Below are 24,565 nucleotides of genomic sequence, written 5' to 3' on the forward strand. Positions count from 1 at the left end.
TCGGCGCGTACAAACGAGTGAGCGAGCTGACTGCTGCGCCGGCTCTACCGACGGCAGCGTCGGTGGCGCGTCGTCATACGGCTGCTGCGGAGCTCCGACACAGGCTGCGATGCTGGCTCTTAAGAACTTCGTACATATCGTATGTGAAGAAACATTGATTCACGCCGAGTTATTGTACCTGCCTTGACTAGAGAGGTTGTGCGAGGTTGGCGAAACCGAAACCAGTGCCGAGCGCGTCCGGACTACATTGCGGACGGATACAGTCATGTGCGAAAGCTCCGCCCCTGCAGGTTTCGCTTCATAGCAAAAAAAAGAAAAAAGAAAGCTGTGCGCGAGTATAGTTTTAATGACTGGCGTGTAGTGATTACAGACGTAGGCAAGATGATAGTTCCACTAGGTTATTATTTTCTCAAAGAAAGGAAAGACATATTTAAGGGCTCTCCTGTAATACCAGTTCACGACAGACTAATCTGCAACTGACTTCCTTCAAAAAGGTTTCAGAGGTCGTCTATTTTCAACAGCGACATCGGGAACAATGCCGAAGGCCAATCTCGGTGAACCATTAAAACTAAGGAGCAAAAACAGGCGTGCAACTGCCACCGATAGAGACACTGTAAAAAGAAAGAACAAAACTATCCTGACAATGGTCTTTCTTACGAGAGGCCACCGCATCTTCAAACTTGATAATAATAAAAAAAAAACACATGGAAAGTCGTGTGTGCTAGGACGTTACACTGTCTTCTAGTTGAGATTGCGGCAGTTTTCACACTACGACATAAAAATGAGAAAGATACACTGACTTCAACAATTTACTTGACGGTTAGTTGTTCGGGGGCCATAAACGTTTTGTGCGACTTGTGATCTCACTTCGCTTTCATGCTGTCCAAACCGAAGCTTCAGCACATCGGTTAGAGAACTAGTTAACAGTTCAATTTCCTTCCTGGTTCTGGTTTCAGGTTGACTCGACTCAGCGCCGTACAAGAATGTGACGAGGAAATGTGTACCAGCTTTAATAGCACACGGAACTTAATATCAAGAAGAAAAAAGAAAGGTGTGGGTGCATCACGTAGCTGCTTCAACTTTTTTGAACAGCAATATCAAAGCGCACGTTAAAGGCCTCAAAATGAAATTGTTCTAAAAAGGTGTGTGGCGACAGCTTCCTTTTCTCTTCGAGCGTCTTTTCTACTCTTTGATTCATTGATCAATAAACACTCATGAAATGAACGAATTCCAACACTCATCATGACTTTAATAAACTGAGTTCCAGCTTAAAAGCTTTGCTTCGACAGCCCTAACACAGCTTGCAGAGTGAATCTCAAACATCTTTAGAAGCGTAAATTGCTGTGCTAGCTCGTGCGTCGCTAGAGTTCCAGCTTTTCAGTAAACGTATCAGTGTTTGTGAAATAGTGCGGGTTACTGGAGAGCTGTACACTAGTAGCAACGATGGTAGCGGCATCTTTTGATGCAGAGTTTAGTGAGACAGCACACAAAGCTATAGTACTGCAGTGGGTTACCATGTTATACTTAAATGCTTGTGTGAAGCATTGGTAGCGCCATAATTGTCAACGTGAGTGCAGTTATTTGATAGTGTTTCTTCTACGAGAACACTCAAGTGACAGAAAATTTTGAAAGGGATTGAAGTTAGATAACGCGTCACAAGCTTTCACTGCCAGCTTTGCCACTGCCGTCCACGACTCCGGTAAGCCGGTAATCTGTAAACGGTAAGAAGTTTACGGAAAAGCTAAAGTTTAAATAAATAAATGAATAAATAAATAAATAAATAAATAAATAAATAAATAAATAAATAAATAAATAAATAAATAAATAAATCTTCACTTTGTGCAAGGAGCTCGCTAAAGTGGCACGGATAAGCAGACAACTTGACAGCAGACCGTACTATTTCTACGCTGGCTTTCTGTATAATTTCAGCGCTCCCCTTTGCACAAAACCTGCAAAGTGTCGAAAAGAATACGGTTACCTGCCTAATTCCATATCTCTCTCTCGTTGTGGTGTCAGTCACTTCTTCCTACGTAACACAGCCGCGCTTCATGCTTTGGTGCCTATCTAGTGATACGAAACAGTAATATTGATAGTATTGTAATGACCAGTGAGAGCTTTACAACTTCGCTTCAATCTCGACACTGGGAGTTTATAGGCGCAGAGCGAAACAAATAATCCCTAAATAAGTTCCACTCTAACGTACACTAAAGAAACAACAATGGGATGACAAAAGTAAAGGACCATAAGGCGGTAAACGGTACCGCGAGGTCCAGCAGTTTCACCACCGAAAATGGGTCATAATTAATGGTCATTTGCAACACATGGAGTTATTTTTTTTCTCTCTCTGCCAGGTGGTAGATGGGCGCAACGCAATAACGTACTGTAATATAGTCACCATGTTACTCCGCATGGCTCCCTTACCGATAGTTGCGAGTTTCGACATATACCGCGATCAGCGGCGAAAGAAAGTGTCACTTACCTCATTATGTCGAAACTTGGACACACCGTACCGCAAGCTGCCAAGTTAGAAAAGCCAGGCCTGCTACGTTGACTTATTCATGGACACAACAATTAGCCTGACCCGAATGCGCGGCCTCGCTTCACAGCGAAGGAGGTTTCGAAACGCCATTCTCCTAACGTGTCTTGGGCGGCGCCAAACCGTGCATTATTCATACTCTCGGAGGACGCTCATGGAAAGAAAGAAAAAGAAGAAAAAGAAAAGTAGTAAGGAAGTGAAGGATTTGGTGTGCGAGAAAATGCCATGGACGCCCGCCCGCCCTGATGCTACAAGGATTCGAGAAAAACGTGCCGCAACTGGTGCCTGCCGAAAAAGGGATCAAAGTAAACAATGAAGAAAAAAACTCGGTCAGAGAGAAAGACGGGACTCTTAGAGAGAAAGTCCATCTTAATGACTAGTCTTTAGGCAGCATGCGCGTTCTCATCGCAGTGGAAGAAGCAGCAGCAGCAGCACAAGCAGGAACGAGGCCAGGCAGTGTCGTCCGTTCCGAGCCAAGGCCGGAGGGTCGTAGTTTATTGCATTCCGTATCCGGGCGCAAAAGGAAAGCCTTAGATAGTTTTCCCTCATTAGGCGCGGAGACCGCGCGCCGCGCGCAGCCTGCGCAATCAGTCCATACAGAGCCCCAAGCTCCCGCAGCAGTGTGAGCAGGCACACAATGCGGGATTGGGGCGTCCCGAGCGCAATAAAGGAAAGCGCGGCCACGAGTTCCTTACTCCGACGGGCCCGCTGATTCTACAACCCTTTCCTTTCTTTCTATTTTATGTTTTCTCTCTCTCTCTTTCTTCTAAATCACGCACGCACAAGAAAGCTACGAGTTCTATTGGCGAAGGCCTACCTTCTCTAGCCATCGCTGCGCACCGCTTCAGCCCTTGCTCTTCAAGCAGCGAAGACTTGCCCGGGACGGTGTACGACAGAGAGGAGTCCCTATGGTGGAATTCTAATATCGGTCTTTTAAGAACGGGGCGAGGCACTTCGTACGGCGCTCGAGACAACGAGAGATTGGACTATGCGGGCTCATGCAGCCCCCATTCGGCGTGCCAGCATTAAAGTTCTATTTTGGAGGGTGCTGTATCGCAGTCTTAAATAGGCGGCGACGAGAGAAAACTTTCGCTTACAGATGAGGCGAGCTCTTCACCTTTTTTCCTGCGGGACTCATCGTGGGCTTGAGAGGAAGCAGAATGGCCCAGAGCGGCCGGAGCAAGATTCTCACGGCGTTCTTTACCTCGACCCACGCGATTATGCCAGCAGAATGGCGGGAAGCGGGTTTTTGTAAATACCTGCGGTCCCGTAGCTATATGGGACGTGTGTGCTGTCGGTGAACTGGCGACAAAGTACGAAGAAGGATCAGAAAGTCTTTGCCCATATTTTTCATTGACAAAACTAAGGTCCAAGATTTCAAATATACGTACTATTCTACGTACCTTACACTATTTCTCGACATAGTCCCCACACTGGTTCAGACATTTTTCCCACCGCAACACTAAATTTCAGATGTCCCTGAGGTAGAATTCGTCCGGCTGACTATGGAACTACCGTCGGTCTTCACGGCCTTTTGCGAACTCACAGCACCACAACCTCACCCTTCTCAAAGTGAGACTCCTTTCCCTATACGTTGGCTGCATTTCCCTGTAGATATTGATCGGTGTTCGTCCTTTGATAGAAAACGAATCACATTTGGTTGCTCGTATGCCGTGGACGAGTGAAGCATCGCCGCCATCGTCAACAACTTACAGCAGCGCCGTGCCACGAAGCTACCGACAGATAAGGCCGGGTCGGTCTCTGAAATGTCCACCGTTGGTAATGGACAAAGGGCAAAATATAGGGGAAAGTAGGCGAAAATACTTTCTGATTCGCCCTCGTATATTGTGGGCAAAGTATATTGTTTGCCGTGTATTTTCACACCGGTAAGTTTCTACTTTTCTCTCTCTTTTACAGTTCAGCTGTTAGAACCTCGCTGGGTTTCTCTTGGCGTCCGCAGCTTCGCCGAGCTGGGAAAGAGAAAGCAGAGCATAAAAATAGCATCGCGCAGCATAGTGACGCGGCCAGGGTGGGGGGAGCTATAGCGAGAAGAAGGAGCGGCGAGGCGGGTACACAGGTGGTGTGACATAATTGTTGTCCGTTAAAAACCCGTTCGCTCGCTTCGGCGGTCCTCTTTCTCACAGTGGAAAAAGACAGAGGCCAGCGCAGCTGGGGGAAGCCCAGCAAAACTTAGACTAAGTGTACGGTCCTCTTTCTCGCAGTGGAACTTGTCTCTGGTGTTTGCGATAGCAGGGCCACGCATAAAATTTTCTATTTGCTTGTCTGTTTAATGGTGCGGCGTCAAACGAAATTTTATACAGACACAGTGGTATTCCTTCTTTATCTACAACGGACATACAGATAACTTTTTACTGCTTATATTTTGCTACTGAGCCATATAATACAGAAAAATGTGTCTCATACACGACCATATCTTTTTATACACATTAAATAAGCTCATGTGTGTGTGCGTGTGTGTGCGTGTGCGTGTGCGCGCGCGCGCGCGCGCGTGTGTGTGTGTGTGTGTGCGCGCGCGCGCGTGTGTGCGCGTGTGTGTGTGTGCGCGCGTGTGTGTGTGCGTGTGCGTGTGCGTGTGTGCGCGCGTGTGTGTGTGCGTGTGCGTGTGTGTGTGTGCGCGCGTGTGTGTGTGCGTGTGCGTGTGTGTGTGTGTGTGTGTGTGTGTGTGTGTGTGTGTGTGTGTGTGTGTGTGTGTGTGTGTGTGTGTGTGTGTGTGTGTGTGTGTGAGAGAGAGATTAAAGTTACATGTTCCAGAGGCAAATCGCCAATCTTATTTTAAGCATGATAACTAATAACGTTTATAGGGGTACCTGTTGGTTTCTTGACAGACTGGGCGACTTAAATTCTCCGAGTGCATTGTCTGATTCCTGCCGAAATTCGCTACATATAATTTTCCACCATTCAGTGGTTCAGCTATACGCTACGTAACATTAATTACTATACGCTACGTAACAATTACATTAACAACTTATAGGAGATACCGCTACACTATCGCACAGTTGTTCACTTTGGCTGTAATCTGAAAAACGCTTATATGAAGCCGTGCTACATGAATTTTTCTGCACAGCAGCAGCAGCATGCTTTAGTGAGCCGCGCCACGAAACCAGTAGGTATGTGCCGCTGATTGCTTGGCGCTCTTCAATCAACCTTATTACACGCCAACTTGGCTGACGTATGTGTCATTCGGTATGTGCTGCTCCTAAACAAACAAAACAAAACACCCCAAAACAGAGAGAGGTAGAGAGAGAGAGAGAGAGAGAGATTAAGAAAGAAAATGAACGAAACGCACCGCCAAGTGTATCTGGGAGGCTACGCGCCGGTCTCGCAGTGATGCTGCCAGATTTCTCAGCGTTTGCAAGGAAGCATTAGCTGGGCAGCAAGGAAGAGATTGATTGGAATTAATTTGTTACAGGCATAGAAAACCATAGAATGCAAATATAGGGGTATATAGGGTATATATATAGGACAAATAAGGATCAAGAAGAGATAGGGTCAAGAGGAGATAGGCAGAAGGGCAGGCAGCTATACGTCTAGGTAATGTCCGATTACCTCAAGTAGGTTAGGTGACTATTTGTCACCGCCAGTTTCGGCGATAGTACGATGCATCGCTAAATTTCTTTCTTGCTGATCGCATCAGCGTCGTCGGTCATCGTGAAATAGCTTCAGCGAATTTTTCCTACTTGCTCTTGCGCGATGGCTTCAACCTCAATCCTACACTGTTCATTATGTAAACTTTGGCAAACCTAGGCGACATGAACACCAATTCACTGTAGAAATAGTTTTTGTACTTGTAGCGTGTTCCAATTTTCCTTGTTCATCGCAAGCAGTGCGATACTGGAATTCTTTATATGAATATGTTATTGCTCAGTCCACGTTGAATGTGTTTACTGAATACACGGAAAGAGCTCCTCAACGCCGGCACGTGCATTGCCTTGTATCTGTGTTTGCTTGTCTACATATTTCTTTAGCTACTTGAACCCGCCGAGGTAGCTAAGCGGCTATGGCGTTGTGCTGTTGACCACGAGGCCGTGGGATCGAATCCCGGTCGCAGCGGCCGCATTTGGAACGGGGTGATATGCAGGAACGTCAGTGTCCCGTGCATTGTGTACAGGCTAAAGATTCCCTTGTGGTGCAAATTAATCTGGAGTAACCCGCTACGGCGAGCCTCATAATCATGTCGTGGTTTTAGTATGTGAGTCCCTGAAATTAAATTTTGATTCATTATTTGCTACTTGATTTTTTTTCTATTTATTTTGCCTACATTCTATGACTAGCATCACTTTTTCCGTTTTTTCATGTGCGTATTTCCTCCCCCCCCCCCTGTAATAATCAACATGGGTGATTCACAGTATTTTCATGTAAGTAAAAATCCCTGCTAAGCTTACAGAGTGCGCATAAACTTCAAGTACAACTCATTTAGCGTTCAATTGGTAGCTTCTCATAAGATAAACTTTTCTTACGTGCAAAAGGATGCAAATAGAGTTTTGCATCAGTTCGCCTGTTCTTCGAAGCGAGATATTTTTACAGGTACCTGAAATTAATTGCTTTAGAAAAAAATATTGCCAAATAAGGAACTGATCTGGGCAGGCTGAAATTTCGAATCCATTTTAGCTTTCGGCGCAGAATGCACAATACCGCCCTTACTACGGTTTCATGGCTTTCGATCCCGTGTCTTGCGCAAATTCTGCGCTACAGGATTACAATTGCCTAAATATTATTAGACTTTTTTATGCTCAATGGCGTGCTGTCAGGGAACATTGTAAAGTACATTGTAGCTCCCAGTACTTCTTAATAGGCAAATTATGCTATTGTTACAGACACGCTGCATGTTGCAGCCATAGTTGAGTATTGAACTGTCCTTCACGGGGTATTCATGAGTGAACAATGTTTCCAATATCGGCAGTATCTGTAATCGAGCACCAGGATTCACTCACTAAAGAAATATATTGGTCGCAGTAGTGTTGAAATTTAGGCGCTGATGGTGTTTTTTTCATCGTTATTACGAGAAAAATGATATACAGATACTATGCGAAGCGGCGGAAAGAAATGGAGAACTGGCTGCGGCCGTTGGTCAAAACAAGCGAGCAAAAAAACTAAGAGTCTAGAGCAGTTTTAGTGCCTATGAAAAAATAATTTCATTATTTATTTATTCATTTACACATCGCTAGACTGCTCGGCATTCTCAATATCTTTTAATGCCGCCACTGGAAGTGCGAACCGCGATAAATTTCACAGAAGAAAGATATCTCATTAAATATTCTGCCGCGACATTCAGAACAAGAAGTTAAAGCGACAAAGCTGCGAGAAGCGGAGCGTTTTGTGCAGGAAGCTTATAAGTGAAAACTTATATTTAACTGACAGGTAAAGCACAAGTCTTTTCAGGAAGCATAGAATATTTATCCGTGAAATATTTATATGATTCTGCATTTGAGAAGAGTGCTTCAATGCACACACAATTTTGGGAATAACCGGAAGCACGTCATTTTTTACTTTCATTGCTATTGGCTTTTTTGAAGAAAAAGCAAGAATCGCGCTGAGATACAGTTCTCCAGATACTTCATAGTTGCTCTGAACACTGGCTATGAACAAGGAAACAATAAAACCATGATAAAGAGCAGAAACACATCACAAGTTGGAAACCTACGATGGTTCCGTGTCCCAGAGGCGGGAGCAGCGTATGAAACGTGCAGATAAGAAGCATCGACACAAAAATTAAAGCAAGTGAGGAGAATTGCCGAGCGCAGGCCGTCATGAGAATTGAGAATATATATATATATATATATATATATATATATATATATATATATATATATATATATATATATATATATATATATATATATATATATATATATATATATATACGTTTTATTGAGCTTAATGAAGTCCCACGCCTCGAGGAACATTGCCTTCGATTTACTCATTTTATTCCCGTTTGTTGGGATGTTTAAGTCGAGCCACCCGTTTCAATAACGGAGAGTGCCTACCTCGGTGTGAGCTCGATAACCGTATTCGTGCAGATGTATACCTTATAGTTTGAGCGCACGCACAACGTGAGTTCGTTCGCCACTGGGTATTACACTTACATTTGCCGTCCGGCTCCGATATGGCTCCCCGAGGGCAAACATTTAACTCTGTCTGCCAGTGGGATCATTTTTAACGCTTCGAATTACGCTTAGCGAAACCACAATTTTATCTCCAGAAAATTTCCGCTTCACCACATTTTTTTCTTTTTCACGGCGCAGCGTGCGGCTCGGTGAGGCCCAATGCTGCTGATAACAGTTTAGGTGACAGGATCAACGTCGCTGCAATCATGCCAGCTAGCGCATTTCGCGAGTGAACTTAATGTTACCACGTCGTAGGGCAATTTGTCCTTTAATCTCATTATTATGGCCAGCAGCACTGACTGCCAGCTTAGCTGTTAGAGTTGCGCAGTACGCAAGCGATGACCCAATAGAGGCCGTCGCTGAATTATGAGGATGTTATGGGTTAGAATACTGCTTATCAGATCATATCGGCCAAGTTTTCTATAAATTGCACGGCATTACCAACACAGGACATTGGAGGCCATGGCGAAAACAGTCGGGAGATACGATCGATCTGACACCAATTTCTGATGCCTATGTAAAAGTCGTAGACGGCACCTGGTAACCTAATATTGAGCTGTTTTGCATTGCAAATAAGTTTGACTGGGAGAGCAGGTAGACGTGGGAGCGTGAGGCAGGGCAGATGTGCGTCGCGCGAAGCGCGATATATTATTAGATGGAACCTGGCGCTGAAAGACCCTCGGAGATTTTTCGTAGGACAGCAGTGCTCGCGTTACATTGCTAGACTGCCGGTGACTGCCGGGTGGACTTAACAGTTACTCTGGAGATTATCTGAACGACCCCGATTTGTTTGAAAGCGTGTTTTGCATTTCGACGGCACCAGTACTAAGTCTCGAACGTAACAGGCCATAGCATGAAGCGTCAGATCCGCGCCTTGTAAATAATCAACTTGGGGCCAAACAGCACGGTCTTGAACCGTCGCTTTAGTAGCACACACAATGACAATGATCTATTTTTCGTTAACATCAGTTTAAATGACATCACTATACTAAGTTTAGACGTGACTTGCGTTTCAATATTTTAACGAGAGAGAGGGAAATGATGCATAGAAAGGCAGGGAGGTTAACCAGAGGTAGTTCCGGTTGGCTACCTTGCCCGGGGGGAAGAGTAAAGGTGGATAAAAAGAGAAAGAGAGATGAGCCCAAACAAACCACGTACACTATGGAGCGGTAGGGAGCGGCGTTCGTAAAGTCTATCGTGAAGCCCCGCAGACTGCAGGAATCTTAGTGACGCTAGTAAGGCCTTGAGCGCGGATGTTCTTTGGGAGCACTGACCAAAAGCTTTTAGTTATTTTAACAAAATTCTAAAACTCACTGAGGAAATAATACAATACGGCACACTTGGTTTTAATAATTACATTTCTTTTACGCAGAAATTCCAAACCTGGTAGTCATGGCTGTTTCAGCTATGAAGTACGTGTCTTTGTCGTAATCTTCTATAACGCTCAGTCAAGCGCCAAAGGATATAATGATTTTTATTTTCCGAGATCACTAACAACTAGTAAAACCTTTTTCGCATGGATCCCTTCTATGGGTGTACTCTGTACACGAATCATAAATTCTCATATATAAAGTGCTTAAAACACTGTTGCGAGTGAGGCTGCAGGTTTCAGTGTCTTTTAAGTAATCAGATTCCACAGCCATCGTGGGCATACTACTAGTTGCAGGCGAAAATCGTGGGTCTCTTGATTTCGTTTGCTCCCTCTTTGTCGCATGGTTGCAATGGTTCTCTACGCTGAAATGATCTGCCTTTCTCAATGCGCTGTGCCCAATGTACGCGGTGCTCCGAGGTATTATCGTTTATATATTACACGGAAGTATATAATGTCCTGATAGTGCGATCAGGTGAACACCGTTTTCACAATTAGAAAACAATGGTTATCGCTTGGCTACTGAACCGTGGTTTATTGAATTGTTTAGACATAATGATAGCTGATCGGTCCCTTTTGTTTTCAATTACCTTATCGGGTATGTCCCTATCTTAGGGGAGCTTACAGTAGCTCGCACAACGTTCTGATGCTGCGGAGAAATATGTACTTTGAAACAAATGTTCCCTGAGTGGCGAGTAGAAGTATTGCAAAAAATATAATAGTTTTTTTGTCAGTCTAGCGTGCTGGCTGTAGTTAACTGGTGCAGCCTATGCGCACGTATTCTACCAATGCCACCAATTCCATAAGTTCCGCGTTGCGGAGCTGTGCTAGAAGAAATATTAATCTTTTGCTGGTGTCCGTGCTTTTCAAAATATTACTCTCACGTACACCTGCTATCACATGATAACAAATATAGTGAGTGATTGATCGTGGGAGTTTCACGTCCCAGAGAAGTATTGGATGATTATAGCTTCATCTATCGGAGTGTGGCCGCCGCGAGCAGGAATCAAACGCACGAACGTATCCTTAAGATCAAAATTGCATGTCCACTGAAAGAAGGAAGTACAATTTACTGCGTGAAGCCTCTAGTCCGAGCTGTCTCTGTTTGAGGAGGTCGCGCTCAACGGTGGCAGATTGGTGAGTCATCGGCCGCTGCGTGCATACAGGAGAATTACCAAGTAAGCGAGCTTTGCCCCACAAGGGGTCATATTGCAAAGAAGCCTACATTAAAAACTTAGGGTTGCTGGGTTTGCTTGAACAGTTCCCGAAGCACGCAGCGTGTGCGATTAACGGGCTTTCACTGTAAAGTACAATATCACATCAAGACACGATTGCGCTTTATAAAAGGCAATAAAGTTTTTTCTTTGAAATAGCTTGAGGCCTGCCGCTCCTCTTGTCCTGCCTTTCGGCTCTACATAGTGGAGCACCCGTTTTAGCGGCATTTTTACAAGTTTCAGTTACAGGACACCGCAATTTTTGACCAGCCACCGCAAGCTGAACAAGAGGAAGCGGACCAATCGCAGACGCCGGCATCACTTTCTTCTCCCGGTTATACAATTTCACTGCGCTAGCTCGGCCACACTGATACCCTCTCTATTTCTGCGTGCTCCTCTCTTCTGGTCAGCCAATTAGTTAACAGAACCCTGTCAAGGAATGTAAATGCTACTCGCTTTGAAAGCAATGTTATCTCCTATATACAAGGAGACGTTTGATTTGACGGCTCAAACAAAGCTGTGGGTCAGCTACCGATGAAACACATCGGCAGTTACGTAAATTTGACGTCAGGAGATAGGAATCAAATCAGAATGGACTAGTTGTACGTCATGCAGCCCCAAAGTCACTGACAAAGTCAATAGTTAATTGCCGTTTTGGAACTCATACGGTTTCCTTGTTCACAATACAGTGCGACTATGTTGTCGTCAGTACGCAGCACATGACGTAACCTTCGCAGAACATTATTTAGGGCAAATTTTTGACTCAGTGAAAAAGAATGAAACTTAGGCAAAATAAGACATCGTTTACACGGTACCACAACTCTTTCTCGTACATTTCCAGGCAGGAATGACGACATCTGCGACCAACGATGTTAACCTGAACTAAAGGTACAGCAGCTCTCAAATGCAAAGACGCCTTAGGATCATTTCTTCCGCGGAAGAAAAAGTACGCGACGCCTCACGTTCGAGCAAACGCGGAATAAACAAAGAAGTGCCAAGTGACACGGATTTTTTTTTCTAATGGAAAAGCAGGCAGGACCAGAGGCCACGAAAGCGCCTAGCTACTGCCCTGGCAGACCTCATACAAGGCCGTCATTGTGCACGCTACAGACTCGCACACATCCGCTTATGTTATCGGAGGGCATTACGCACGAACGCGCCGGGGCCACGCGCAGCGCTTCCATTCGCATCAAGGTAAAACCATGCGCCACCCTCTATACCGGCACGCTAGTCGTTCTGGTAACGCACGTACTTCCTTCCACGGCGCTTAGCCGGTGTCGCTTGGGAACTGGGGAGAGTGCACAAAGCTCGGCAAGGAAGAGTGGAAGAGGCGTCTCGATGGAGGGAGGGCATCCGTAATGGTCCTCCCGTGCCCAGATATTTTCCGGCGGCTCCCTGTCCGGTCGTTCCATTTCCACCAGAACGCCCATGGCTGGGAAGCGGGCGCGTACGGGCCCCGGTGGGGGCGGTCGGCTTCGATGGGCGCTAATTGCGCGGCCGCGCATGCGACTTCCGCTTAACCCCGAACCTCTTCCGCTGTCAGTGCGGCTCCCGCGATTGCTCCCGCTTGGTCTCCCTCCGCAATTCGTGGAAATGGAAAAAATAAAAAGCAGGATTCATAAACCTTGGCTTGTTTCCTCCGTTGCTAGGACGTAGTTTACAAGTACACGTACAAATCAGCATAGATCCTGTCATAGGCGAACGTCTTAATTGCCGTTGAGGCTGCTTTCAATTTTGGTTCTTATTTCTTGCGTGATTCTACTGACCCCATGATAATTTGGAAAGTTAAAAAAGAAAGAAGCGACTAGAGGAGGAAAGAGTAGAATAGTGAACTCATCAATAAGCAATGACTACTGTGTCGAAATAGCAAGCAACCTTCGACCACTGACATTTGGTCTGTGCCTTAGCTTCTGTTTTTTTTTTTTCATAGAATGCATCTCTGTTCTGTAAAAGGAAGACGGGAAGCGTTTGCGTTAATGCACCATGAAATACTTCTGGGTCATTTCCCGCCAAATAAACCAGCGTTTTTCTTTTTTTTTTTGGAAATTGTGGACATTTTTTCACCTACATCCGTCATGGATGTAGGTGAAAAAATTTCCACATGTCAGTTGAAGTTCAAAAGACATTCTCCACGTTTTTTCTTTCTTCTTTTTGTTCCAGAAATATTCTAGCATCTTGTCGACAACCTATATTTTCTGCCCAGCTGAGCTAGAAGCCATAGGTCAACATTATTTTTCACAGCCACATTGTATGCTCCAATCATTCAATTAGTTCGTATGGCAAGACAAGGAAGTGGTGTGGCTGCCAAAATATCACATTTTTCAAAGATTTGAATACTTGCAGTGCTTTCGGCAGCGTCAAAAGCGAGTAAAGTTCCAAAGTTTGAATTTCTTTTTCCGAGCACAGGGAAATTCATAAGGGATTATTCAAATATAAAATGGTAGCACAGCTGGCATAGTATGGGCGAAAAATACTTGAAACTTTGAAGGTTCCACAGATAGCGGGAAAAGGAACTGTGAAGTTCTTTTTTTTTCTTGGCAGAAAGCTTCGTGTTCAAGGCCAGAAAAGTAGCTGTGGTGGCCGGCTTAAACATTTTTGCGGTGCATCATTAGATAGTCTACATGTTTGCTATGCATCTGAGAAGTTGCAAAAACGTGTTTTTTAAATGCGAGAAATGTGACGTATATATATGAGAAACATTCTTATATGAAAAACTCAACAGAAAGGATCCCGTCACACTGTGAAGAATAAAGTACATAAAGAAGACAGTAGTGCAAGTACAAATAAATATCTATAAAATCAGATAATGGGCACATGTACAATTGATCGTCTTTGAAAGAGACTGAATGAAGTCACTCTCTACACCAGAATGTGACGATAGGTTGGAGTCATATTTTCAGTGCATAACTAGTGTTGTTCGTTGTCTTATGATGAACAGTGGTGCTCGAAAAAAACTTGATTTAGAGAATAATCCACCGACTAACGACACGGAGGAAGGAACAAGTGCCTAAAAATATTCAGCAAATTAAGTTGGAATTTTGAAAACCGCTCGTGCCAACATAGGTTAGAATGACTATCTGAGCTTTGATTATTCTGATAGTATTATATAATTTAGTTGTTGGAGTCATTTGGGAGGGGGTGGTTGTATACTGCACCAGGAAGGTCAATTTCTTTTCTGGTGAGGGAGTGTCTTTGTTGAAGCTTAGTGGGCCTTCCTAATTTTGTTGTACCTGGATTAGTATAGCCCCACTCGCTCTCGGCATATTTTGCCGGATTCAGGCGTCACTCCAAGCCTGCAGACATAATATGTGCGGGTGCCGATAATCAATCGTACAATATACCACACACACACACACAGACATTATATATATATATATATATATATATATATATATATATATATATATAGAGAGAGAGAGAGAGAGAGAGAGAGAGAGAGACAGACAGACAGACAGACAGACAGACAGACAGACAGACAGACAGACAGACAGACAGACAGACAGACAGACGCTTCTTTTTTGCACGCTGATTTCAACACAGACGACGTCAAAGTCCGGATTACCAAAATCGTCTTGCCACACACATTTACGGCGATAGATGTGGACTTATCTCGCAAATAGCAACTGGGAGGGAAGTGGGTCAAGCTCTTCCGTGCCAATAAATAGTCAAAACTATCCTAACGTCATTTATGTCTTAACTGACCGAGGTCGAAACTTTTGAAATGATCGCCTCTTTTGAACCTAATAGTGCTGCTTAGCTTGACCGGCATTGCGCATAATAGCAATAATATGCATTTTATGCGCCAATAATTCTTTATCTGGTACCATTAACTTGGCTCTCTGCCACTGTTCACCCTTTTGTTCACCCTCTTGGGTACTTTGCCTCATTAAACAAATAAACAAGTAATAATAACAATAAACATAATTATTGCGATAATAATGTTATTTAGGGTCTGCGTTACCATTGCACTCCTTAATTACCCACAATAAAGTGAAACCAGTTGCGCTACTTCAAATATGAGTCGATTTCTGTTGCACTATTTCGACTCACAAAACAGAGTAGACCGATGCTGTGGGCCAGTCTTATGCGCAGTACGGCCGATGCTCTTACTACGACAGGTTGCAGGCACGAGTACTTTTTTTTTCATTTTCAGCGAGTTCAAGGGGCCACACGCTAACGCATCCGCTCACCTCCAAATGCGCCTTCGCTGTTAGTAGATTTCCGCTTATATAAGAATGCGCATTTTGCCGTAGCGTTAGAGAGATTCCCAATAAAATGTTGTCGTGGCGGCACTAAACGGCTTCAATTAAAATCAGCTATAGAGTTTGCGAATCATAGACGAAACAAGCTGCCGGTCATCTCGCGGGAGAGCTCAGCGCAAAGGGCCAAAAGCCTTCAATAAGTCCATTAGAGGATAAGCCCTTCAATGGAGGGTCGTTTGTGAGTGGCTTCGGCACCAAAACACGAGTTCTCTCTCTCCTTACCATTTATCTCCTCCTTTATTTGCCTTCGTCCGCATACACGACGCCAGAGTGCGGGGTCTATTCAGGTCCACTTGTTTTGTGTTTGCAAAGCGCGGCAGGGATTCCCAATGGAAGCGGGGCGCCTCAGAGGAGCGTCTCGGACCCTGACGAGTGACTGCGTTAATGCGTTCGCTTTGTGCGCATGTTATCTGTGGCGTCTAGTCGTGCGACGCGTAAACCGATACCATGTCGTCGGCAAGGCCTGCCTATTTATGTTTCTGTTTGATTAGTGTAAACATTCATTATTCCGAGGAATAGCGCACGAAACCCAGTGTTGGCACGAACAAAGCCTTTTCTGACGCGAATTTAGTGCTTCTTGCCCTGAGAACACCGTGCTGCCGATGTGGAATCGGTTGGTCTCGTGTATTCTTGCACAATGCGTAACTAGAAGTGCACGGGTTTTCTTTGCAGAGAATGATAATAGGCATTGCGTGTCTGCCTTAACCAACCACGTGGTGCCTAGTTTGCATTCAATCGAGAAACTCTTGGATTTTGTGCATCATTCGCTGATTTGACGACCGTGTGACTTTGATATGTTCCGTTGTTTGCTTAAGCGTCCAGCATCCACAGCACGGAGGGCGTTTTTCTTGAATGAGCCAGAATTTTATCTTCATAATTTTCGAGGACAGTGAGAAGCTTTTCTTTTATTAAATCATAATGCATCCCCATTTTTCTTAGCTATCGAAAATCTCACCTAATACGAGATATTCGTCAAATTTCAATAATAAATCCTGGCACTATCGAAACCGAGCACGCCGGTAGCGCCCACAAGTCAGAGCCGCCGGAAATAACCGCGAGGAAAAGCGCGACTAAATTTTTAGTTCAGTTCAGTCTATTGTCCTTAAAGATAACATAAGGGGCGGATATTACATAGGTTCCACGTTATGTACACATTATTATTTTATGCAAAGTGATCAGTCACACGTTGTTTGAACAAAGACGGACAAGTGATGCTAACAATGTTAGCAGGAAGGCCGTTGCAGTCTTTCGCTTTTCGAGGAATGAACAAAACGGGAAAATGAGCGGTTCGGGCACGCGGGCGTGCTACTTGCTGCGGATGACTGGTGCGGTGTGAGATGCGTGCTACGGCAATGATGTAGGGCGCATGATTAAGGGTGCTGAAACAGAACTTGTGATAGAGTTCAAGACCAGCAATGCGTCGGCGATAAGATAGTAGTGTTAATCTGGATGCTGCTTTAGTGCAGAAATACTGACATCGCATGAATATTGTGAGCGTATAAACCCAGTAGCCCGGTTCTGAACCGATCAAAGTGAACTAATAAGACATGCGTGATGTGGACTCCTGATGGCAGATAGATATTCCAGTTTTGCTCGACCAAGGGATTTCTATGTAATCACTTTTACCTTTTGTAGAGTCTGACGGAGGTTACGCTTTAAAAAAGGCCTAGTGGGTTATTAGCGGATTATATTATGCTAGAAACATGTTTATGCCAGGACAGATCATTAGACACAGTGACCCCTAGGTAGTCATATAACTCGACCAGTTCGAGATGCATGTTTCCGATTTGTTGAAGAAATACCAGGGGATTACTGCTACGAGTGAATGACATATCTCTATTTTTTTTTTTTTTTGCATTAGGTGTCGTTACCAAATCGTGACACCATGTTAGTATGTTGGCGAGGTCTTTCTGCAGGGATGTTTTATTGGAGGTGTTGCGTATTGTGCGATAAACGATACAATTGGCGCGAATATTCGGATGTTAGAGGACACATGTGAAGGTAAGCCATTATTATGTATTAAAACATACTGGAGAGCAACAAGTGATATATGACAGACACCTGATGTCACTGGCACAAGGCTAGCTAGATGAGTGATTATTTATAATGACAGATTGAGAGCGGTTACTAAGAAATTCTATAGTCCAATTCAATACATTAGGTTGTAAATTAAGTCTTGCAAGTTTCGAGATTAGACGCTGATGAGCGATTTCACTGAAGGCCTTAGAGAAATTCAGAAAAATTATGTAAATTTGCATGTTAATGTTAAGGTTAGTGTGAACATCGTAGAGGAAAATGGCCACCTGTGTCTCACACCAGAAACCTTTACAGAATTCATGCTGAGCGGGATGAAAAAAACAGTGATTCGAGTCAATAAAATTAATGATAAGAGAGTACATGACATGTTCCATGATTTTGCAAGGGACGCTTGTTAAGGAGGCGAGGCGGTAATTCAACGGTGAGTATTTGTTACCTGATTTATGAACTAGAACGACCTTCTCAGTTTTCCAGTTATCTGGAGTGAAACCTGCTGAAAGGGACTGGAGAAATATCAAAGACAGATATGCTGCTGCAGTAAGCTTTGGGTTTTTGAAAAAAATTGAATGAACCTCGTCCGTGCCGGAAGACCGCACGAATACCGCCTACATTGAAAACGATGCTTGGCACTAAAGAGTCTATACTAAGCGATGAGGAAATGGAAGGTGCGTCAGATTCGTTCATGAACACAGTAGCAAACACGTCAGCTCAATCGGAATCGCTGCTAACGTAGTTCGATTCGTTAGTTATCCTAATAGTGCACATTTCGTTATTGTTTATGTCTCTCCAAAATTACCTCGGATTATTAATTAATAAATTTCGTAGATCACTGTGCGAAAAAGAGTGTTTTGCACGGCGCAGTGAGTCAACATAGCTCTGTTCGTTCAGCTTCATAATATTTATGCCAGGTGCGTGGGCATTCTCTTTGCTAGGCAGCGCGATAAATACGTTTTCTTTTATTTTCTAGACATTTTAGGGCTCTTGTGAGCCTTCGTTACTTAGAGGAACGAAAAGTGACTTTAGGAAGGAAGTTGTTTGTAAGTTCCCTTTGTTTTAATAGCGAGTCCAGTTGCTGTTAACGGAATGGTCTTGGAAAGCTGATTCAAATACAGAAAAGAATATATTGTGACCGGGTTAAAAACAGTCGGACGTATATTTACAGGATATTTACAATAATCGTAGTGGCTGACAAGATGGTAGACAGCGCGTGAAGTCCGACCAGCTGACAACATCTTCTTCGTCAGCGTGTCACATGACCCCCGGCGGCGGAAACACCGGCTCGGTGCTGGTTAGGAGGCGGGCGAGTGATACAACTTAAGACGCGCGACATGGACTACGTTGGAGCGATGCTCAGCCACGGTTGGCTCAAGAGGGGTGATTTCGTACGTGACGTCAGTTACTTTACGCAAGACAATACCAATAGCTTCAGTCGTTGCTTGATAATTTTGCTTTGTCGTACAGAGATACAATTTTCCCAAAGGTATGCCGTGCCAACAAATTGAGCGAAAAAGTGGCATGGATTACTTTATGATCACTGATCTCCGGTAAATAACAAATGGATGAAAGGCTGTCAAGGTGGTCGGTTAGTACGAGATCGAGGACGTTTGCTATTTGCTGCGAAATCCTAATTGGTTGAGTTACTAGCTGGGAAAGGTTAAAGTTGAGGCAGAAATCGACAACATTTTTGGCCTCTGTGTGTCAGGATACCGATAATAATTCCATGTTACACCAGTTTATTCGGGAAGTTAAAATTGCCGAAGAGTAGGAATTGCGCGTTCGGGCGGGCTGTTGCCAGTTGGCTTATGACATTGTTAAGTTTATGACAGAAATCAGAAATTGAACTAGAAGGGGGGGGGGGCGAGGGGGTTTTGTAACAGACATCAAGTAGCACTTTTTTTGGAGAGGTATCAATTAACACCCATAATATCTCAAGATCAGACGTAAGGTTAACTAGCAAGCATGCCAACTGCTCGATAACTGGGACTAGTACACCACCACCACGGTCTGCTGTGCGGTCGTTCCCATAGAGGCTAAAACAGAGCCCGTCTGTTAAAACTTCGCTACCAGTAAAGTCTCTGCTGAGCCACTTTCAGTGAGTAATATTATCTCACTACCGGTTGGTAAGACTACGCTAGACACCAATTCGCACTTTGGGAGGAATCTGGGCACATTCTGTGTTTCAGTTACAGAACGCGAAGCGCTATTTCTGGAGCAAGTCGGTGTTTTTCTTTTTCATATTTGTGGTGATGTAACTACTATATGCAACCTCTTTGACGCTAGTAAGGTTCTTGCGGTCTACGGGGCTTCACGACAGACTCTAAGAATGCCGCCCCCTACCGCTCTGTAGTGTACGCGCTTTGTTCGTGCTTGTCTCCCTTTCTTTCTATCTCCCCCTTCTACTCTGTTTCTCTTTTTATCCTTCTTAACCCTTCCCCCTGCGCAGGGTAGCCAACCGGAACTACCTCTGGTTAACCTCCCTGCCTTTCTCTGCATTATTTTCTCTCTCTCTTGACGCCATTTGAGGCGGCATCAAACATGAACTTCTTTGGACCAATGAACAGGGTCTTAAAGAGGAGAGAAAACCTTTACCTTTTGCGAACGCGACGAGGTGTTTTCGGGAATTTCCAACTGGCCGCGGAAAGTCTTCACTAATGCTGTAATCAGAGCTTTTAGGCTTTCGAATACTCGAAAGGATGTTCTGTTTGGTTTTATGGAATGTAAACTTTGCCATAATAGGGCGAGTAAGATTGGGGGAGTGAAGACCGATGCAATGTGCACATTCAATTTCTTTTGAACAATGATCAGTCGCAACCTATCACTGCACAGATCGACGATCAACCTTTCTGCGTTGGCTTCGGTTTCCGAGCAGGAAGATCAGGAATGGCGTAAAAAATTAAGTTGTCCTGCTGTGGACGATTTTTCGCATCGTGAATACGTGCTTCGAGCTCGGAAATACAATGAGTAGCCTGCTCAGTGGTGGTGAGCATTGCATCCACTTCGTTTCGAAAGGGCAAAAGCGTCTGGTAGTGACCGTCAAGGTCGTTCACTCATTTGCTTATGTCAGTAATTGCCTTGTCTGCAGAAGTAAGCTGAGACTTGAGACCTTGAATTTCAATGAATAGGTGGGTCTGGCTGGCGGTTAGTTTTCGCAATTCGGTTAGTAGGCTTTCAGAAACGTCAGGACCCGGGTTCGTTTCCACATCACCGGCCAAAATTGGCAAGTTGTGGATTACATGAGCACATTCAGCAGCAACGGCAACACAGCAGTGCGGCCTCGGCAAATGCACCAAGAAATACTTGCTTGTTTTTATTTTAGCGAAGAGAGTGTATGGTTGACTAACTTGCATTGTAAGAGCGAGAGGTTTAGCGACTTGTTGAAATGAACTGAAATGCAGATGCGCTGAACGTGGCGCCCTGTGGTGGCAAATACTGATACTGCATGTCGTGCCTTTCAAGCATATGTCGCGACGTGTCGTATCAACACTTGCCGCGACACGCTATCATTGAAGCTTCTTTATGCACTTCGTCACAGGGTGCTCACTTCTGATTTAATACCGGAGCTGCATATTCTGAGATCCCGACACGCTGATGTTGTCTAGATTGTGAAGTGAAGTTTGATGATGAAAATCACTAATTACGTAGGATTTACAATACCTTTTTTTTATAATACAGATGTATTTAAATGTGACTGCCTCGAAATTTGCCAACTGTCCCTAAAGTTCAAAGAAAATAGAGAATTTTTTTGTAGGTACTCTTCTGGAGCTCACATTATGCACGGTAACGTATGCAGGTCTTTTCTTTTAATACCACCGGAAAAACATTACGTTCACTACGCTCAATACAGTTTTATAAAAAAAAATTCAAACCCTTAAAAAAGGAAAAAGAAGGAATAGCACCCATAGAACACCTTGGTGAACACCGTGCAATCATGCATAGGCGCGAGCTGCTCTGAATGTTTCAGTACTGCTCCTAATGGAATTAACAATATACGCCAGAGTCATGGTTTTGTTTATTCTTAGTCTAGCAGTTTTCTTCTCCTCAGACTTCTCCTCGTTTCTACAGGCTGCATATCTTTGTTTTCCAGGATTTGAAGCTCGCCTTTGGGTTTGTGGGCTTATTTATGTTCGATACATTCTAAAGCCTTCAGTGCGGCCCTCCAAGCCTACGCAAAAGCTCCACTTCTTTCTCCTTTCTTTGTGAGAGTGAGCGTGTGTGTGCGTGAGAATACTGTTTGCTTCGTTTCGCGAAGAGTTTCGTCAAGCGCCCGGTGCGGTATCCTAGTGACACGTCATCATGCCGCTGAGATCGCAGGTGCAGGTTCTGCTGCGGCGGCCATATTACTGCGCGGGTGCAATGCGAAAGTCCATCTTCCACTTAAATTAGGCGCACATCACTGAAACCCTGGGTAGTCGCAATTAATCCAGAGTCTCAAACTACAGCGTGCCTTATAGTTAAGTCGTGATTTACCGTTATACCTAAGATTTTCTTTTTTAACTTCACGATGCTAATGCAAACAAAGCACTTACTCTATGTAGGAAGCATATTAGTTAATGGCCCTTTTTAGATCTCTCGCTGATTACATACAGAATTGCAATTTTTCCTTTCGCTGCTAATTTGTGTAGTTGTTAATAAGGCTTCAGGGTATTTCCTTTTTACTGTCTCTATATTTCACGCTACTTAACAGTGCCAATCGAAAAAAATATTTCTTCGACATGATTATTAAACCTACATGTTTCGTTGGTGATGCGACACGCTTTATTCAAGTCACCTCACATAATCACCAGATGCGAGAATTTGAAATATTCGCAAGTACTTGAGTGGAAAGGATGAAAAGAAGAACTACCAGGTTACAAAAAAAGCAACAATATTCAGAACTCACGCCGATTTTAAGCCTGTTGAAACCTTCAGTTGTGCAGTTATAAAAAATGTACGGTTTATTTATACTGTGTCTTCCATCGCATCCTCCACTCAATCTTGAGAGAGAGAACATTGCCTCAGTCTTTTGAATTTCTTCATACTGGTCACGCTAGTTTCCAGAGTTAATCTAGTTCTTTCACAAAGCCTATGTTTCCGTAATCGAAATGACGGAGAGTGCCAATTGTAACACACGTACGTGGCATAGAATAAACAGTAAAACACCTCTTGTTTGACAGGCCTTCATACGAAGGTCAAAGGCTTGCCCTACGGACAGCTGTTGAAAAATTTGCTGAAATGAGAGGACACATTGCTACAGCGACCTCGTGCGGCGGTGAGCCGCTAAGGCAAGAAAAGCGCTGCGGCGTTACTTCAGATATCATGACCGCTTGTGACAGCCTGAACGATGAATGCTCTGACATGTGTGTGCACGAGTTTTGTGAACACTTCTTATCTCCTTCCACACATCTTTTATTCAGCCTTCAGCACTTCCCCAATGCAGGGTAGCCAACCGGACACAACCTTGTTGACCTTCCTGTCTATACCATATCCCCCCCTCTCTTGCTATCTAGATCTACTCCTCGAAAGAAAAGCCACTCGCTAGACGACTAGAGCCACATACGTACCGGTAGGGGAGTCCTCGGAAGGGTTCGGTAGGGCTATGAAAGATTTGCAATACCAGTAGCGTTTCCACTGCACTAAGCGCGAATCCCTTCCTATGCTCCCTGAATCTTTCCCGGCCAGCTTTCGCTGGTTCTACGGGCCCACTCGACAGGCGCTGGCCATGTGTGCCGGAAAATTAGTGCGAGCGACTAAGCATTGGATGAAGCTAGGCCCGGCGTTGCCTTCAGCGCGCACTCTCCGTGGACGCGTATCGATCAGGATAACCGAGCGGGAAAAACGTTCGTAATCCAATTGAGCGTTGTCTATATTCGGAGATGTGGAGGCGTAAGAGCACTATTTTTGTCTTTCCGCTTCGAGCATATGTGTTTGCCGACTGCTCAAAGAACGTGTGCGTTTGCTGATGTTGTGTGTGTGCACCTTTCTTGCATATTTTTTTTTTTCGTTGACGTTTTCTAGTCTGGCCGTGCTATGGAGCGAGTAATAGAGATTAATGGGAATTATCCACCGCTATTTCACCTCTTCACACACACAGAAAAAAAAATATTTCCGCTTGCCTTCTTCCCCCCCCCTTTTTTTTTTCGTCAGTCTTCGGCTGCCTATCGAACGAATATCTCAACATGCATGTACTTCCAGCTCTGGTGAAATAAATAAATAAATGAACAAGAACGAATTATATATACATATATATATATATATATATATATATATATATATATATATATATATATATATATATATATATATATATATATATATACAGAGAAAGCAGTGGGATCTATTAGACAAGTAGGCCAGCTGAGGAAGGTCCAAAATAAACCGTGGTATTGTTATTATTTTTGCTTACGTTAGCTAATCACACCGTCTGCGAAAGATCGGTGGTGTGGGATTTAAATGTTCAAGTATTAAAGTTGTTTCGTCATTAGGATCAAATACGCACTGCAATGATGACGACGACACGTCACATGAGTTTCCAGACACGTCTGAAGTGCCGTAAGGTCTATGTTTATAGCTAGAGCAGGACACACTGGTGAGCAGTGGGAAGTGGGCAGTGGTCGTGTAGCATTATCCGAAGCGATAGCCGGTTTAATTAGCCGCATTCACTGAACTCCATAAGATTAATATAACTATAGTAGATGGTCGAATTTGCCCAGAAGCAGGAATGGCCCCTAGGAATATTTTCTCGTGTGACGTACCGAGGAACAACATTGCCAGCGTCACAGGGTCAATTTCTATAGAAGCTACGGGAGGCGAAGGGGGAAGGCAAGAATCCTACAAGTGATACACAACATCTAATGTATGGTGATGAGGTTCAATGCCATCGTGTTGAATGATCACAGAAAACTTCAGCACAGAGCCATTCAGCAAATGGCATATAAGAGTTTTTCTTTTTTTTGTACGGCGGGTCATTTAGAGGTATTTGGTCTGCACGTCATACATATCGGCCGCTTCAATATTCAATCACTTGCAACGCAATGGTTATGTTT

This window comes from Dermacentor variabilis, chromosome 5 (assembly GCF_050947875.1).
Source record: "Dermacentor variabilis isolate Ectoservices chromosome 5, ASM5094787v1, whole genome shotgun sequence".
Lineage (NCBI taxonomy): Eukaryota > Metazoa > Arthropoda > Arachnida > Ixodida > Ixodidae > Dermacentor > Dermacentor variabilis.